At 42.6% G+C, this 16,969-nt stretch overlaps 1 pseudogene; it reads left to right on the forward strand.

Moving 5' to 3' along the window:
- Window positions 1-232: 232 nt before the first annotated feature.
- Window positions 233-16,969, forward strand: part of LOC142167276 (exocyst complex component EXO84A-like) — a 29,702-nt pseudogene continuing 12,965 nt past the window's right edge.

Consider the following 16,969-nt stretch of genomic DNA (forward strand, 5'->3'; position numbering starts at 1 on the left):
AGATGAAGAGGAGAGAGCAGAGAAAGAGAGGCGAAGAAAGAGGGATGTGATTCGTTTACCAATTAAAAGCCCTAATAGTAAGGGAAGGGTTCTTATTTATTACTAATTTATATATAATTGGTAAATTTATATAATTTAAAACCTCTTTAGTGATAGTAAATAAGTCTATAATATATGGCTGGGTAAAAATCAAATATTATGATTATGATTTGGATAAAGAAAGAGTAAAAATATGTCTTTGCCTGTTAAAACAAAAAGAAAATGGCCAAGAGAAGGTAATTAGGAGCGAGTCCACCGTGATTGGTGATAAGTCAACCTTCTAAATTAATCATGTGTTGATCTCGCTTTTTATTTTCTTTTCTTTTGCATGTGTGCGATTCGCAAAAAAATATAGAGAGAGGGAGACAAAGATGGATGGAGGTTCATTCTCGTCAAGCATAGGAGATTCAATAGATTTTGAGGAGAAAGATCTATAACTTAGTGATAAGCTCAAAGTCTTTAAAGGTTCATTTTGATCTTGATTCCTATGTTACCAATCGATGGTGTCACATGAGCGAAAAAGTAATTAATTAACCTCTCTGCATTATTATATGCCCATGCATACTCATGCACATTTATTCATACCAACTATGTGGTATGAATTTCTTCTGGGGTTCGAGCCCTCATAATAGTTTCATCCTCTTGTAGATGTACTTAATAGATGCACCAAAAAATTTTCATTGAACTCCTTATACATAATTTCTTCTATCTCTACTTAATTAAGATGAAAGCCGATAAGAAGTGCGTCTTGCTTGGAAAGACCATTGCCAAAAAGGGGCCAAGCTCGTTTATGCCCTTAATTGGCTTCAAAAAGCATTAGAAGCCCTTTTTTTAACTTGCGGAGTAATCAAGGAATAGAGGCTACCATTAGGAAGAGGAACTATTTTCTCTCTATCTAGCTCCTCGCGATATAGGCTTTATAGAGGCTTCTCATAAAGTATTAGCTTTCTACTCGGACTTGAAATCCTTCCCCTGGTTGGCTGGCTGTTTTAAATAAAAATAATGCACATAAAGATAAGATTTAAGCTTCACTGAAAAAAAAAAAAAGCTTTTTTCTTTCTTTTCATCCATATCTTACTGAACAGTGGATTGTGTACATTTGGATTAACTTTTATTTCCCCTCACAAAGTGCATTGCCTTCTTAAGTTTGCTTTTCTTGGGGTCCAAAGATACAAGTTTTCAATGTCTATTATTTATTTTTCATGTTATCAGACACGTAAGCCATCGGTCTGTTCTTGTTAAATATGACAGGGAGATGGAATTATAGGAAATTAGAATTTGCAATAGTTGAAGTTTCAGTGATGTGATTAGTCTATTGCTTATGAGTATGAAATCTGTTGACATGCTTTTGTTGAAAAGTTAAGCTACGATTACTCATATGCTTGGTTGAAAATTTGTTTTTTCAGTTTCCATTTTAGTGACTACTTCCTCTCTACCTTCACAAGGTAGGGATAAGGTCTGTGTACACACTACCCTCACCAGATCCCACTTTGTGAGATTGCACTGGATTTGTTGTTGTTGTTATTTTAGTGACTACTTAATGAACTATAGTTACTAGTAAAATATTCATCTGCTGCTGAAACAACCACTATCATCCTTTTGTAATGTATCTAGGTTGTTGGTGCATCACTTGCAGGACAACTTATTGCCTTGAGAAATCTCCTATCTACTCGAGCTGCAATTGTTCATTCGTTTAGCTGAAGGAATTAATGTTGATTCTCTGTCTAGATCCGAGGGTTTGACACAAGATGATAGTTCTAATTTTGGTGACAGATATGCCGCCAATTTTGAGAGTTGGTTAGGACAATTTATAGAGAGGCTGGAAGTGTTTCTTGCTGAGAGGAGAGTGGATAAAGCTTTGGATGTGCTGGATGAAGGTGAACATATGGCAAAGGATTCTCGTAGTAAACAGACACTGACTTCAGGTATACCTTGATCAGTGTAATATGCAGAAATTACAAGGTAATATGCAGGGTCTTCGGCCTTCAGGTACTTCACATGCAGTAGCATATAGTGCTACTCTTTCACAGCTTGTATTCTCGACCATTGCATAGGCCACAAGTGATTCCTTGACCTTATTTAATGATGAACCTTGTTATTCGTCTGAGCTAGTAACGAGAAATTTGCAGCATCAGGATGCTTAAGAGAAACTTGCTCGTGTAATTAAGAGACATGTGATAGCTTCACCAGCAGCATCAGGATGCTTAAGACCTGTTGTTGAAAGTGTTCACATAAGTCTCGGGCACTGCTCTTTACTCGAAGCTCGGGGGTTGGCCCTTTCACCGGTTCTCTTGAAAATCTTTAGGCCCTGTGTTGAGCAAGCACTGGTTGCCAATATAAAGGGGATTGAGTAGTGCACTGCTGCAATTGCTACTGATGATAATTGGTCGCTAACTTATCCACCAATCGGCTCCCGTTCTCTAGGAACTGCATCTCTTGCTGGTGTCATTGCCTCCCAGCCAAAGCTCTCAAGCAGTGCTCATAGATTCAACACAATGGTTCAGGTGATTCATTTATCACCAATAACCACCTCTTGCATTTAGCTTTGTTTCTCATATATTCCCAATTCTTGTTTTTTTTCCTGTGGATGGTGTGATAACTGTGATAATTATTTTCATTCTCATAATTACAGGTGGTAGCCCAAATAAACAAAACATATATACTGATTATGCATATAGTATATTATATGTATATTTATGTATGTCATATGTATATTTATACATAATCTATATTATACTAAAAGCACAAACGCTCTTAGCGAAATGCGATTTGCCTTTTTTACCCATTAAAAATATATTTTATATTGGATGAAATTATAAAATCAAAAACCTTTCCTAATTTTTAGGAGTTCAAAATCAAATGGAGAAAGTTATTTTCAATATTATTATATGTTGGATAGTTTTTACAAACAAAGACACAAAATATTTTAAAACAATAAAAAAGACCACAAAAAATAGGAAGAAACTTTCTCTTTCCAACAAGAAAACTCCACAATTTGTGTTTTTTCTGTCCTTGTATTTTCTTCATACAAGAACAATTTTCCTATTTATTTTTGTCACGATCCGAAATCCCCATCGCGGGATCGTTATGGCGCCTAACACCGAATGCCAGGCAAGCCAACATAACAGATAATATAAAAAGAAAATTAATAAATATCTAATAACTAACCGATGACATAACAAAACTATCCCAAGACCTTTGGTGTCATAAGTACATGAGCGTCTAAATCCAACTAAATACAAAGTTTGAAACAAATAAAACACTCTACGTAATGAGAGGAAACAATACAATGAAATAGAAAATAACTCAAGGGTCTACGAAAGGAATGCAACTCTACCTCGAATCACGGACTAGTAGCTGCTAAGTACCTCTCGGGACTTCGTGGTGTAACGACCCGGCCGGTCGTTTTAAGAGTATTAGCCTCGAACCCCTATTTATTTCTCCCACTATTTCATTATGTGGTTACGTGACTCGCCAGAAGGTTTTGTTTTTTTTCGGAGTGAAATGTGACACATAGTCCCTAAAATGGAAGTTTAAGTCGTAGGAATTGATCGTAGTTTGAATTGTGTGGAGACGACTCCGTAATGGAGTTTTGTTAGTTTAAATAGCTCCGAAGGATGATTTTGGTTTTAGGAGCGTGTCCAAATGTTATTTTGGAGGTCTGTAGGCCATTTCGGCATTAATTGGCGAAAGTTGGAAAGTTAGGTGAATTTTGGAAAGTTTGACCGGGGGTGGACTTTTTGATATCGGGGTTGGATTTCGATTCTGGAAGTTGGAACAGGTCCATAATGGCATTTATGACGTGTGTGCAAAATTTGAGGTCAACCGGACTTGATTTGATAGGTTTCAGCATCGGATGTAGAAGCTTACAATTCTAAAGTTCATTAGGCTTGAATCAATGCGCAGTTTGTATTTATAGCGTTGTTTGATATGATTTGAAGGCTTGACTAAGTTCGTATGATATTTTAGGTCTTGTTAGTATTTTTGGTTAAGGTCCCGGGAGACTCGGGTGTGATTCAGATTATTATCGGATCATTTTTGGACTTAGAGGAATAGCTGATGCTGGGCTATTTCTGGTGTCATCGCACTTGCGGTGGGATGGGCCGCCGGTGCGGACTTGCATAAGCGAGCTTTGAGTCGCAAATGCGGAGCTGGCCTTTGTAATGACCCGATAGGTCATTTTTCCTTCTATATTCCCGTTCCCCTAAATAAGACTCCCCGTATGTGTTTTTATTGTTTTATGACTTGCGGGGATGGTTAGTTCGGGGCTTGGAAGGGTTCGGGTTGAAATTAGAACAGTTGGTTCCTTAATTTGGCTTTAAATTGCTAAGTTTGACGTTGGTCAACATTTTAAGTAAACGACCTCAAAACAGGGATTTGACAAATCAAATAGGTTCGTATGATGATTTTGGACTTGGGCGTATGTTCGGATCAGGTTCTAGATGACCCGTGAGCGTTTCGACGCTTAAGACTTATAGTTGGCACCGTGAAGGTTTTAAAGTTCTTTAAATTTTGTTTGGAGTATTTTTTGGTGTTATCGAGGTCCGTTTGGGATTCCGAGCCTGGGAATAGTTTCGTATGGTAATTTGGGACTTGCACGCAAATTTTTGTGTCATTCTGAGTAGTAAGTTGGAAGAACTTGAAGTTCATAAGTTGATTCAAATTGGTTTGGGGTGTGATTCTTAGTTTTGATATTGTTTTATGAGTTCTGAGGGTTCGAGCGAGTTCATTTTATGATTTCAAACTTGTTGGTATATTTGGGAAGGACCCCGGGGGCCTCAGGTGTTAATCGGACGAGGTGCGGAACTCATTCGAAGTTGAAAGAGCAGCTGAAGCACCAGGTTTCTGGTGTAATCACACTTGCAGAGGGCTAGCCGCAGGCGTAACCTCACAGAAGGGAGCCATAGACCGCAGAAGCGGCGCAGCACAAGCTGCCCAGTGATTGCAGAAGTGGCCGCTCTCACCGCAGAAGTGGACTCCCATCCGTAGAAGCGAAACCAGCTGGCCTAGGCACTTCTGCAGAAGTGAACCTTGGTCCGCAGAAGCGATACCGCAGATGCAGCCTAGCGACCGTAGGTGCGGAATCGCTGCAGGCAGTGTGGTCCTTTTAAAATGGGACTTAGGCTATTTTGAATTCATTTATTGCACACTTGGGCGACTTTGGAGATTCAAACAGGGGGTTTTCTACCTAACTAATTAAGGTAAGTAATTTTTATGCAATATGAGTTTAATACATAGATTATGGATAGATTTAACATGTAAAATTTGTGAAATCATGGGTTTCGATGAAAATCCTAGGTTTTGATAAAAATGGGATTTAATCACGAAAATGGTTAGGGAATTGAGTGAAAATTATATATTTGAGTTCGTGAGGTTATGGGTAACAACTTTCTTCAAAAATTTCCGAAATCCGGGCACGTAGGCCCGGGGGTGAATTTTAGGAATCCTTCAAAATTGGGGTTGGTTAATTACTCTAATAGTTTGAATATAAACTTTTGAACATGTATTGATTAATTTATATAATGTTTGGCTAGTTTTGGATTGTTCGGCAACGAGTTGGGACTTTAGAGCAGAATTTTGACCGAAAAGTGAGCCTTGAGACGAGGTAAGTCTCTTGTCTAACCTTGTAAGAGAGAATTTGCCCCATAGGTGATTTAAATTAATGTTTGCTTTTAATTGTGGGGCTACGTACGTACGAGGTGACGAGAATCCGTGCATAGATACTACTTATGCTTATGTTCGGGTAGTCTTAGGACCCAAATCATGAATTATTTGAGATGTTTGCATCCCATTTGTTAATTAAAGTGCCTAAATTATAATGGAACTTGTTAGAGGAATTGTGAAAGACTTTTAATGGAATTTTTATCATATTGTGTATTAGCCTTTAATACCGTTTAAGTCAGAGCTTATGAAGTATCCTCTCTTCTTGTGGAGCGGGCCGAACGCCTCAACAATAGATAGATGCATCTATGGTTCGTTTCGCTCGACCCTTGACAGTGTACACATTATTATGGATCGGGCCGTACGACCTCGGCATAATCGTGTGTGGTAACACTCAGAGTTAATTATATATTTGATATCATTTCATGGCTTGAAAGGTTAAAACTATTCATGATGGAATGAATGTGGGACTTACCATGTGTGAAAGAAATTCTTTACTCCCTGCTTGTTATTTAGTTATTATCTTGATTACATGACCCATGCTATTTAGCACTTCTGTACTTTTATTGGTTGCCTATAGTAAGTGTCGATGTCGACCCCTCATCACTACTTCTTCAAGGTTATACTTAATACTTACTGGGTACATGTTGTTTATGTACTCACGCTACACTTCTGCACTAACCGTGCAGGATCTAAGGCAGATGCATCTGCATGTTTGCGTGGTCGGGAGCAGGCTATGAGGGATAAGCGGTTCCGATATTCTAGAGAGTTCAGTAGATCCTTGACTGTGGGCAGGGGTCAGTCCGTGAGGGGTCAGTTTAGCAGGCTCACATATCCAGTACCGCCGCCTCCTCGGGATGCTCCAGTGCGATCTATGTTTGCTCATTTCTTAGGTGTTCCTCATGAGTCCTTGGGTACTCCCGTTTATGTGTCCACGCCAGTGAGCGATTCTGTTATTGTGAATCGGATCTATCGGTCATGCATTGTTACATTCTGTGGTTATGAAACTAGAGCAAATCTTCTGTTGCTTGACATGACCGACTTTGAGTTCATCTTGGGCATGGATTGGTTATCTCCATATCACGCCATCCTTGATTGCCACGCCAAGACTGTTACCTTGGTGATGCCAGAGTTGCCTAGATTGTAGTGGAAGGGTTCGTCTATTAGTACACCTAGTCGGGTTATTTCTTTTCTAAAGGCTCGACACATGGTCGAGAAGGGGTTCTTGTCGTATCTAGCCTATGTTCGAGATACTACAGTAGAGACTCCGGTGATTGATTCAGTGCCCATGGTCCGGGAGTTCTCCGATGTGTTTCCTTCTGATCCTCCAGGCACGCCACTAGATCGGGATATCTATTTCTGTATTGAGTTGGCTCTAGGTATCCAGCCTATATCTATTCCACCATACCGCATGGCTCCGAGAGAGTTGAAGGAGTTGAAGGAGCAGCTTGAGGAGTTTCTAGCAAACATGTTCGTCAAATCGAGTGTATCGCCTTGGGGTGCACCGGTGTTATTTGTGAAGAAGAAAGATGGGACTATGCGGATGTGTATTGATTACCGTTAGTTGAACAGGTTTATCATTAAGAACAAGTACCCGTTGCCGCATATTGATGGTTTGTTTGACCATATGCACGGTGCTAAGGTGTTCTCTAAGATCGACTTGAGATCGGGGTACCATCAGCTGGAGATTTGGGATTCTGATGTCTCGAAGACGGCTTTCCGGACTAGATATGGCCATTATGTGTTTTTAGTGATGTCCTTTGGCTTGACTAATTCCCCGGCAACTTTTATGGATTTAATGAATTGGGTGTTCAGGCCGTATATTGATTCGTTTGTCATTGTCTTCATTGATGACATTTTGATCTACTCGCGTAGCATGGAGGAGTACGAGCAGCATCTGAGAGTAGCACTTTAGACCTTGCGGGAACAGAAGCTATATGCTAAGTTCTCCAAGTGAGAGTTCTGGATAGATTCTATGCAATTCTTGGGACATGTTGTATCAGGCGAGGGTATTAAGGTTGATCCCAAGAAGATCGAGGCAGTTCAGAGTTGGCATCGTCCTACCTCAGCGAGTTATTGCATATGCTTCACGTCAGTTGAAGCCCCATGAGAAGAATTACCCTGTACATGATTTGGAGTTGGCCGCGATCGTTCACACTCTTAATATCTGGAGGCATTATCCTTATGGGGTGTCCTGTAAGGTTTACACCGATCATCACAGCATACAACATTTATTCAAGTAGATGCATATCAATTTGATGCAGCGCAGGTGGCTTGAGTTACTAAAGGATTATGATATTACCATCCTTTATCATTCGGGCAAGGCGAATGTAGTTGTAGATGCCTTGAGCAGAAAGGCGGAGAGTATGGGTAGTTTGACATTCATTTAAGCAGAGGAGAGGCCACTAGCTTTGGACATTCAATCCTTGCCTAACAGACTTATGAGGTTGGATATTTCAGAGCCCAGCCGAGTTCTTGCATGCGTCGTCGCTCAGTCTTCACTATTCTGCGACTTCATGGTCGCCTATGTGTTCCTAATGTTGATGGCTTGAGGGAGAAGATCCTAGAGGAAGCACAAAGTTCTCGGTATTCTATTCATCCAGGTGCTACGAAGATGTATCGTGACCTGAGGCAGCATTATTGGTGGCGTTGGATGAAGAAGGACATAGTTGAGTATGTTGCGAGGTGTTTAAATTGCCAGCAGGTCAAGTAAGAGCATCAGAGGCTAGGTGGACTACTTCAGCAGATGACATTGCAGAAGTTTGATGTTGTTTGGGTCATTGTCGACAGGTTGACCAAGTTGGCACAGTTCATTCCGGTTGTGACCACGTATTCTTCAGAGAGGTTGGCCTAGATTTATATTCAAGAGAGTGCGAAGCGGACTCCCGTCGGTAGAAGTAAAATCAGCCGGCCTAGGCACTTCCGCAAAAGCGGACTTTGGTCTGCAGATGCGGCCCAGCGACCGCAGTTACGGAATCGCCGAAGGCAGTGTGTTCCTTTTAAAATGGGACTTAGGCTATTTTGAGTTCATTTATTGCACACTTGGGTGACTTTGGAGCTTCAAAGAGGGGGGGTTTCCACCTAGCTAATTGAGGTAAATAATTTCTATGCAATAAAAGTTTAATACATAGATTATGGGTAGAATTAACATGTAAAATTTGTGAAATCATAGGTTTAGATGCAAAACCTAGGTTTTGATAAAAATGAGATTTAACCACGAAAATGGTTAGGGAATTGAGTGAAAATTATATATTTGAGTTCGTGAGGTTATGTGTAACAACTTTCTTCGAAAATTTTAGGAATCCGGGCATGTGGTCCCGGGGGTGAATTTTAGGAATCCTTCAAATTGGGGTTGGGTAATCACTCAAATAGTTTGAATATGAACTTTTGAACATGTATTGATTAATTTATATAATGTTTGGCTAGTTTTGGATTGTTTTGGCACCGAGTTCGGACTTTAGAGTAGAATTTTGACCGGAAAATAAGCCTTGAGACGAGGTAAGTCTCTTGTCTAACCTTGTAAGAGGGAATTTGCCGCATATGTGATTGAAATTAATGTTTGCTTCTAATTGTGGGGGCTACGTACGTATGAGGTGACGAGAGTCCGTGCGTAGCTACTACTTATGCTTATGTTCGGGTAGTCTTAGGACCCAAATCATGAATTATTTGAGATATTTGCATCCTACTTGATAATTAAAGTGCATAAATTATAATGGAACTTGTTAGAGGAATTGTGAAAAACCTTTAATGGAATTTGCATCACATTTTGTATTAGCCTTTAATACCGTTTAAGTCAGAGCTTATAAAGTATCCTCTCTTCTTGTGGAGCGGGCCGAACGACTCAACAATAGATAGATGCATCTATGGTTCGTTTCGCTCAACCCTCGACAGTGTACACATTATTATGGATCGGGCCGTACGACCTCGGCATAATCGTGTGTGTTAACACTCAGAGTTAATTATATATTTGATATCATTTCATGGCTTGAAAGGTTAAAACTATTCATGATGGAATGAATGTGGGACTTACCATGTGTGAAAGAAATTCTTTACTTCCTGCTTGTTATTTAGTTATTATCTTGATTACATGACCCATGCTATTTAGAACTTCTGTACTTTTATTGGTTGCCCATAGTAAGTGTCGATGTCGACCCCTCATCACTACTTCTTCGAGGTTATACTTGATATTTACTGGGTACATGTTGTTTATGTACTCACGCTACACTTCTGCACTAACCGTGCAGGATCTGAGGCAGGTGCATCTGGCGGTCCTACCGGCGCGCGTCCCAGATATCCCGAGGCCTAGTGATGAGCTACTTCACGAGCCGTTCTGCAGCCCCTAGAGTCTATCTTTGTATTTATATTCTGTCTACCTTATTTAGGACAGTAGTTAGAGTTTTGTATATTTTACTAGTTGCTCATATACTTGTGACACGAGATCTTTGCACACACTCTAGTAGACGTTATGGTTTGTGGGTATTTATATATTATGCTTGCATTTAGATGTTTTCATTTTAATCACTTGACTCTATATATCTCAAATTTCTTAACAAATGGGATTTAGTTACTTGGAAATTGTTTAAAAGAAAAAATTATGTAATAAATCCATCGTAGGCTTGCCTAGCAGTGACGTTAGGTGCCATCACGGCCTATATGAGAAATATTGGTCGTGACAACATGGTATCAGAGAGCTAGGTTCACGTAGGTCTCACAAGTTATGAGCAGGCCTAATATAGAATCTTGCGGATCGGTGTAGAGACGTCTGTACTTATCTTCGAGAGGGTATATGGTTTTAGGAAACTACTCTTTCTTCATCTCCTATCATGCAGTTGATGTAGTACTAAGTATTTTTATCTCATTCTCTCACAGATGGTGAGAACGCGCACGACGGATATACCAGACCATGGAGGAGCTACTCCCCCTGTTGCTAGATGCCGAGGGAGGGCTCCAGTTCATGGTAGAGGACGAGGGAATCCTAGAGTTGCACCAGTTATACCACCAGTGGATCCAGTAGAGGGTCCCATTATTAAGGTGCAGGATGAGGTGCCTGCAACAGGACTAGCCCCGGTGGATTTCATGTCCGCACCGGGATTCCAGGAGGTCATGGACCGTATGTTACGGTTCATGGATTCTATGACTCAGGCTGGTTTATTTTCAGTAAACCCTGCAATATCTCAGGCAGGAGGGGGAGCACAGACCCCTACCGCTTAGGCTCCAGCGCAAGAAGCTTTCGTACATCAGACCCCGAGCGCACTACCCGTGGGCGGAGCTCAGCCAGTTGCAGCAGCTATACCTGAGCCCATACCAGCTGCGGCCGGCAATCCGCATAGACTATTGGATAGATGGACCAGGCTACAACCTCCTGTCTTTGGAGGGGAGCGACACGAGGACCCCCAAGACTTTATTGATCGGTGCAGGGACAGACTGCAGAATATGAGGATATTGGAGTCTCATGGGTGGATTTTACTACTTTCCAGCTGGAGGGCAGGGCCCGTAGGTGGTGGCAGTCATATCTTCATGGAAGACCAGCAGGTTCTCCTCCCATGACTTGGGACCAGTTCACACGCCTCTTCTTGGACAGGTATATTCCACCCTCTCAGAGGGAAGAGTTGCGATTTTAGTTCGAGCAGCTCAAGTAGGGCCAGCTGCTAGTGACTGACTATGAGGCGAGATTCTCTGAGTTATCTCACTATGCACTTATGATACTTCCGACCGATGCAGAGAGGGTGCGGATATTTTTTGTCGGTTTGCACTCTGCTAGCCAGGCCACTATGGCCCGAGAGGTAGAGATGGGGACTTCTTACGAGCTAGTTGTAGAGATAGCTCAGAGGATCGAGGGTGCACATCAGCGTGGTCGGGATTAGGCTACGAGAGATAAGCGGTTCCGATATTCTGGAAAGTTCACTGGTGCCCTGACTGTGGGTAGGGGTCAGTTCGTGAGGGGTCAGTCTAGCAGGCCCACATATCCAGCACTACCGCCTCCTCGGGGTGCTTCAGTGCGACCTTATTTTAGTGCCATGCGAGAGAGTTCTTACCGCCTGCCAGCTATTCAGGGATCCTCCAGTGGGTATTCAGGCCATCAGGGTCAGACATCAGGTCAGCAGTCCACCGTACTGAGAGGTTATTTCGAGTACGGGGATCTCAGTCATGTGCGGAGATTTTGCCCTAGGCTTCGGGGCAAGGCAGTACAACAGGGTCAACAACCAATTATTCCAGCACCAGCTGCCCCACCAGTTGTCTAGCCAGCTAGAGGCGGAGGGCAGGTGGGTAGGGTCCGTCCTAGAGGTGGAGGTCAGGCAAGAGTAGGCCAGTCAGGTGGCGCTCCAGCTAGATTCTATGCATTTTCGGCCAGACCAAATGCAGTGGCCTCAGATGCCGTGATCACAGGTATTATTTCCGTCTGTCGTAGGGATGCTTCGATACTATTTGATCCATGGTCTACCTATTCATTTGTTTCATCTCTGTTTGCTCATTTCTTGGGTGTTCCTCGTGAGTCCTTGGGTGCTCACGTTTATGTGTCCATACCAGTGGGCGATCATGTTGTTGTGAATCGGATCTATCGGTCATGTATAGTTATATTCTGTGGTTATGAGACTAGAGCGAATCTTCTGTTGCTTGACATGACTGACTTTAGGGTCATCCTAGACATGTATTGGTTATCTCCATATCACACCATCCTTGATTGTCATGCCAAGACTGTTAGCTTGGCGATGCCAGAGTTGCCTAGATTGTAGTGGAAGGGTTCGTCTATTAGTACACCTAGTCGGGTTATTTCTTTTTTAAAGGCTCATCACATGGTCGAGAAGAGGTTCATGGCTTATCTAGCCTATGTTCGGGATACTACAACAGAGACTCCGATGATTAATTCAGTGCCCGTGGTCCGGGAGTTCTCTGATGTGTTTCCTTCTGATCTTCCAGGCATGCCACCAGATCGCAATATCTATTTCTAGTCTACCGTACCGCATGGATCCGAGAGAGTTGAAGGAGCTGAAGGAGAAGCTTGGGGATTTGCTAGCAAAATAGTTTGTCAGACCGAGTGTATCGCCTTGGGGTGCACCAGTGTTATTTGTGAAGAAGAAAGATGGGACTATGCGGATGTACATTGATTACTGCCAGTTGAACAAGGTTACCATTAAGAAAAGGTACTTGTTGCCATGTATTGATGACTTGTTTGACTAATTGCAGGGTGCTAGGGTGTTCTCTAAGAGTGACTTGAGATCGAAGTACCATCAGCAGAAGATTCGGGATTCCGATATCCCGAAGACGGCTTTCCGGACTAGATATGGCCATTATGAGTTTTTAGTGACGTCCTTTGGCTTGACTAACACCCCGGCAATGTTTATGGATTTGATGAACAAGGTGTTCAGTCGTATATTGATTCGTTTGTCATTGTCTTCATTGATGACATTTTGATCTACTCGCGTAGCATGGAGGAGCACGAACAGCATCTGAGAGTAGTACTTCTGACCTTACGGGAACAAAAGCTATATGCTAAGTTCTCCAAGTGAGAGTTCTGGCTAGATTATATGGAATTCTTGGGACATGTTGTATCATGCAAGGGTATTAAGGTTGATCCCAAGAAGATCGAGGCAGTTTAGAGTTGGCCCCATCCTACCACAGCGACTGAGATAAGGAGCTTCCTAGGGTTGGCAGGCTACTATCGTCAGTTTGTGGAGGGCTTCTTATCTATTACAACACCTTTGACTAGATTGACCCAGAAGGATGCTCCGTTCCGATGGTTCGATGATTACGAGGCGAGCTTTCAGAAGCTCAAGACCGTATTGATATCATCACCAGTGTTAGTGCTACCTTCCGGTTTAGGGATGTATATTGTGTATTGCGACACTTCACGCATTGGTTTGGGTTGTGTATTGATGCAGGAGGGGCGAGTTATTGCATATGCTTCACGTCAGTTGAAGCCCCATGAGAAGAATTACCATGTACATGATTTGGAGTTGGCCGCGATCGTTCATGCTCTTAATATCTGGAGGCATTATCTTTATAGGGTGTCCTGTGAGGTTTACACCGATCATCGCAGCATGCAACATTTATTCAAGAAGAGGAATCTCAATTTGATGCAGCACAAGTGGCTTGAGTTACTGAAGGATTATGATATTACCATCCTTTATCATCCGGGGAAGGCGAATGTAGTTGCAGATGCCTTGAGCAGAAAGGCGGAGACTATGGGTAGTTTGACATTCATTTATGCAGAGGAGGCCACTAGCTTTGGACATTCATTCCTTGGCTAACAGACTTATGAGGTTGGATATTTCAGAGCCCAGCCGAGTTCTTGCATGCGTCGTCACTCAATCTTTACTATTCGAGCAGATCAAGACTTGCCAGTTTGACGATCCGCATTTATTGGTTCTCAAAGAGACGGTACTGCAGGGTGGTGCCAAGGAGGTTACTATCGATGAGGATGATATTCTGTGACTTCAGGGTCGCCTATGTGTTCCTAATCTTGATGACTTGAGGGAGAAGATCCTAGAAGAAGTACACCGTTCTCAGTATTCTATTCATCCAGGTGCTACGAAGATGTATCACGACCGGAGGCAGCATTATTGGTGGCGTCAGATGAAGAAGGACATAGTTGAGTATGTTGCGAGGTGTCTAAATTGCCAGCAGGTCAACTATGAGCATCAGAGGCCAGGTGGCCTACTTCAGCAAATAACTATACCGGAGTGGAAATAGGAGCGCATTACTATAGACTTCATAGTTGGGTTGTCGCGGACCTTGCCGCGGACCAAGTTGGCACATTTCATTCCGGTTGTGACCATGTATTCTTCAGAGAGGTTGGCCTAGATTTATATTCAGGGGATTGTTCGGTTGCATGGTGATCCTTTCTCCATCATATTAGATAGAGGCCCTCAGTTTACTTCACATTTCTGGAGAGCAGTACAGAGCGAGTTGGGGACCCGTGTAGAGCTCAGCACATCCTTTCATCCGCAGACCGACGGGCAGTCGGAGAGGACAATTCAGATCTTGGAGGATATGCTTAGAGCACGTGTGATTGACTTCGGAGGGTAGTGGGATCGATTCTTGCCTTTGGCCGAGTTTGCTTAACACAACAGTTATTAGTCCAACATCGAGATGGCTCCATTTGAAGATTTATATAATCGGTGATGTCGTTTTCCATCGAATGGTTTGAGCCAGGCGAGGCTAAGTTTTATGGTACTGATATGGTGAAGGATGCCTTGGAAAAAGTAAAGTTGATTCAGGAGCGACTTTACACAGCACAATCCAGGCAAAAGTTACACAGATCAGAAGGCGCATGGTTTATCATTTATGGTGGGCGAGAAAGTTCTCTTGAAGGTCTCACCGACGAAGGGGTCAAGAGGTTTGGGAAGAAGGGCAAGTTGAGCCCGAGGTTTATAATTCCATTTGAGGTGTTGAGGCGAGTTGGGGAGGTTGCTTATGAGCTTGCCTTGCCTCCCAATCTATCGGGAGTCTATCCAGTTTTCCACGTGTCTATGCTCTGGAGGTATCATGCCGACAGGTTGCATGTGTTAAACTTCAGCACGGTTCAGTTAGATGAGAGCTTGGGTTATGAGGAGGAGCCAGTTGCCATTTATGATAGGCAGGTTTGCCAGTTTATGTCCAAGAAGATTTATGAGGTAAACGATTAGTGGAGGGTCCAACCAGTCGAGTAGGCGACTTGGGAGGCCGAGGAGGGCATGCGGAGCAGATATCCACACCTATTCGGCACTTCAGGTATGATTCTAGACCCGTTCAAGAACGAACGTTTGTTTAAGAGGTGGAGAATGTAACGACCCGACCGGTTGTTTCGCCTTCTAGATTACTGTCCCCCTAAATAAGACTCCCCGTATGTGCTTTTACAGTTTTATGACTTGCAGGGATGGTTAATTTGGGGCTTGGAAGGGTTCGGGTTGAAATCGGAACACTTGGTTCCTTAATTTGGCTTTAAAATGCTAAGTTTGACTTTGTTCAACATTTTAAGTAAACGACCTCGAAACTGGGATTTGATAGTTCCAATATATTCGTATGATGATTTTGGACTTGGGCGTATGTTCGGATGGGTTCTGGATGACCCGGGAGCATTTCGGTGCTTAATACTGATAGTTGGAACCTTGAAGGTTTAAAAGTTATTTAAATTTGGTTTGGAGTAGGTTTTGGTGTTATCAAGGTCCGTTTGAGATTTCGAGCCTGGGAATAGTTCTGTATGGTAATTTGGGACTTGCACGCAAATTTTGGTGTCATTCCGAGTAGTTTGGGTATGTTTTGGTGCGTTCTAAGTAAGTTGGAAGAACTTGAAGTTCATAAGTTGATTCAATTTTGTTTGGGGTGTGAGTCTTAGTTTTGATATTGTTTTATGCGTTCTGAGGGTTCGAGCGATTTTATTTTATGATTTCAAACTTGTTGGTATGTTTGGGCGGGGCCTCGTGTGTAAATCGGACGAGGCGCGGAACTCATTTGGAATTGGAAGAGCAGCTGAAGCACCAGGTTTGTGGTGTAATCGCACCTGCGGAGGGCTAGCCATAGGTGCGAGCTTGCAGAAGTGAGCCATGGACCGTAGAAGCGGCACAACACAGGCTGCCTAGTGATTGCAGAAGTGGCGAAGGGACCGCACCTGCGGAGGCACAGGTGCGAAAAGATGATCGCAGATGCGGAACGGGGTCATAGGTGCGAGCGCTCGCCGCAGAAGCGGGACCGCAGAAGCGGACTCCCATCCGCAGATGAGAAACTTGCCAGCCTAGGCACTTCCGCAGAAGCTATGCCGCAGATGCGGCCTAGAGACCGCCGGTGCAGAATCTCTAGAGGCAGTGTGGTCCTTTTAAAACGAGACTTAGGTTATTTTGAGTTCATTTATTGCACACTTGGCTACTTTGGAGCTTCAAAGAGGGGGGGGGTTTCCACCTAGATAATTGAGGTAAGTAATTTCTATGCAATATGAGTTTAATACATAGATTATGGGTAGATTTAACATGTAAAACTATGAAATCATGGGTTTAGATGAAAAACCTAGGTTTTGATAAAAATGGAATTCAACTAAGAAAATGGTTAGGGAATTGAGTGAAAATTATATATTTGAGTTCGTGAGGTTATGTGTAACAACTTTCTTCGAAAATTTCAGGAATCCGGGCATGTGGTCCCGGGGTGAATTTTAGGAATCCTTCAAATTGGGGTTGGGTAATCACTCAAATAGTTTGAATATGAACTTTTGAACATGTATTGATTAATTTATATAATGTTTGGCTAGTTTTGGATTGTTCGGCACCGAGTTGGGACTTTAGAGCAGAATTTTGACCGG

Source organism: Nicotiana tabacum, chromosome 12 (assembly GCF_000715075.1).
Source record: "Nicotiana tabacum cultivar K326 chromosome 12, ASM71507v2, whole genome shotgun sequence".
NCBI lineage: Eukaryota > Viridiplantae > Streptophyta > Magnoliopsida > Solanales > Solanaceae > Nicotiana > Nicotiana tabacum.